The sequence below is a fragment of the Pinus tabuliformis genome, chromosome 6 (assembly GCF_031772625.1).
Source record: "Pinus tabuliformis cultivar Carrire ecotype Pingquan chromosome 6, CPIR1, whole genome shotgun sequence".
Taxonomy (NCBI): Eukaryota; Viridiplantae; Streptophyta; class Pinopsida; order Pinales; family Pinaceae; genus Pinus; species Pinus tabuliformis.
This window is the reverse complement of record NC_142292.1, coordinates 1,931,294,451-1,931,297,002: the sequence shown is the minus strand read 5'-3', so window position 1 is coordinate 1,931,297,002 and position 2,552 is coordinate 1,931,294,451. Positions and strand designations below refer to the sequence as shown.

Below are 2,552 nucleotides of genomic sequence, written 5' to 3'. Positions count from 1 at the left end.
ATAAATCAGAATTTTTTTTAAAAAATCAACCTTAAAAACAAATATATATATATATATATATAATTTTAAAATACATAATAAATTAATTTAATTTCTTTATTTATAAATTTTAAAATATTTAATTATTTAAGTTAATTTAATATATTATTATGTATGTATTATAATAATAATTAATATTAATATAATTAATTTTTGTTGTGATGGTAAATCATATTAGTTTGGAAGAAATTAATAACTTGAAATGTGATTTATCAAAAATACATTATAAAAATTAATATAATTATCATTATTATTATTAAATATTTTACTAAATAACCTAATTATTTAATAAATATTATTATTATTATTAATATTAACATTAATATACTTATCATTATTATTATTAAATATTTAACTACCTAACTTAATTATTTAAGGCCAGGTCTAATGAGTAATTGTGTGAATGGTCAAAAGTGATTGCCCAAAAGAAAATTCAAAAAAGTGTAGTGTTTGAATCATATTTTTGATGGTGAAAATAAATTCAACCCCATCAAAAACTTCCAAAGCATCTAAAATATTGAAATTTGACACATGTAATCTAAGTTTACGAAAATCCTAAAAAACTTTACAAATTTTTATCAAAATCCAGACAAATTTACAAACTATATGCAGTAAGTGAATATCAATAGATATATGTCGCTCTGTGCTTGAACGGTCCAATTCAAGCAAGATGTGTGACGTTTAGTCCGAAAAATATTATGCTTTATTTGCTATTATCTTGCACAGGGAAAAATGATTCCTCCAATTTGCTTGTCGAGATGAGTTCATCTGGGCTCCCAGTGTCAACTCAGCTTTCAATGAGGGGGTGTTAATCTTAAATTAGATATCTTATCAGAAAAATCCATTAAGCTGTCATGCGTGATAGAAGATTAAAAAAGAAAATAATGATGGAATATATTTTTATCATAGTTAATTAGGGTTATTTTGAGGTTTTTTTAAAGGATAGATATAAATTAAAATCTAAAATAATTTATTTAATAAGTAATTAATTAATTTATATATATATAAGGAACAAAAAAAATTGAAATTGAAATGGTTTATGTATAGTACTTTATTAAAATATAGTACTCCATGTAACCAGTATTTACAGTCTACAGTCAACATACTGGAGTACTGAGTGACTCAGCTTGATCCTCCAAGGAGAACCATTGCCTTCCTCAAAGGGCCATCACGGCTGCCTCCGGATAACGTTATCATTTGTATTTGAAGCATATTGACCACGATGAGAACAGTGATTTGCAGTGGAAGAATGTACAGACCACATTAAATTCCGTTGGTCGAACCTCGTCCATGGTCTCTGCTTCTTGAATTATTATTAGTATTAACGTTGGTATTCTTTCCACTTGAAACATAATTCCTAGAATTACTGTTTTGCGCAGCATAAAACAAGGGGCATCCTGAGATCCCCGGACATTACCTTGGCAGCCGGGGGTTATGACGCGGCACTTCTGGGCCTGGATGAAGATCTAGCCTGTGATGTAGCTGGAAAGTCGCCCGGCAATCCAAGGCGACAGATGGGACACGAATTGTGGTGAGCCAGCCAGGGAAGTATACAATCTGAATGATAAATGTGCTTGCAGGGCATCTCCCTGGCTTCGCCTCCGACTTCGAACCGGTCATTGCAGACAGGGCAGTGTGAATTGTTAATCAGATGTCTGGAATTGATCCTAATCGTGGGCATTGCATCCACGGCGGCCCTCGGGGCAGGAGGAGAGCCCAACCTATCATTCTGAGACAGCTGTTCTATTAGCTGTTCTAACCCAGGACCCATGAAATAATCCCCAATATTTGCAGGCAAGGTCCTGGGTTCGATTCCTGTATCACTGCCCAAAATTAACACCATGGGGCCATTACCCCCAATCGCGCCCCGTCTGAGACTCCTGTCAGGGACATGACCGCGGCCTTCTCTATTTTCTTGGTTACTCATCAAGTTGAGCAGGTCAGCCACAGAAAGCCTTTCTCCGCCCTCCATTAAGAAGCCCTCGAAGGGGTTTGTTCGGGAGCTCGAAATGCCATCGCTTGCTTCCTCTACAAACCCTCCGCCACAAGTGGGACAAACAGTGGGCTCTCCTGTCAATAATCTTAACATACGATTGCAAGCATGGCACCAGTAGGGAGAACTACTTCTAGAACCCATCTCGATAAACCCTGAAAATTCAGGAAGACGACCTTCGAAACCCTTACGACGACCGCTATTCAAATCCAAATGTTAAAAAGCCCGATGAAGCTCAAATATATTGATCGCGCTGCGCTACGAGCAGAATTCAGCCCAAAATCCTCGAAGTTATCGCCCAGGAATGGCAGTTACAGCTCCAAACTCAAGGCATGCAAGGAATCATGCAATTATTTATGGGAATGTTGCCCGTGGGAGACTTTTGGGAGATCAAAGCTGAGAATTTACAAGTTACACGGTTGGGATTTCGTGGACGGTATCGAGATGAGTTCATCTAGGTTCCCAGTGTCAACTCAGCTTTCAATGAGGGGGTGTTAATCTTAAATTAGATATCTTAATA

General features: G+C 36.0%; 1 pseudogene; it reads right to left on the bottom strand.

Moving 5' to 3' along the window:
• Positions 1-1,111: 1,111 nt before the first annotated feature.
• On the bottom strand, positions 1,112-2,267 carry LOC149266904 (putative E3 ubiquitin-protein ligase RHC1A; annotated as a pseudogene).
• Between the last annotated feature and the right edge of the window lie 285 nt (positions 2,268-2,552).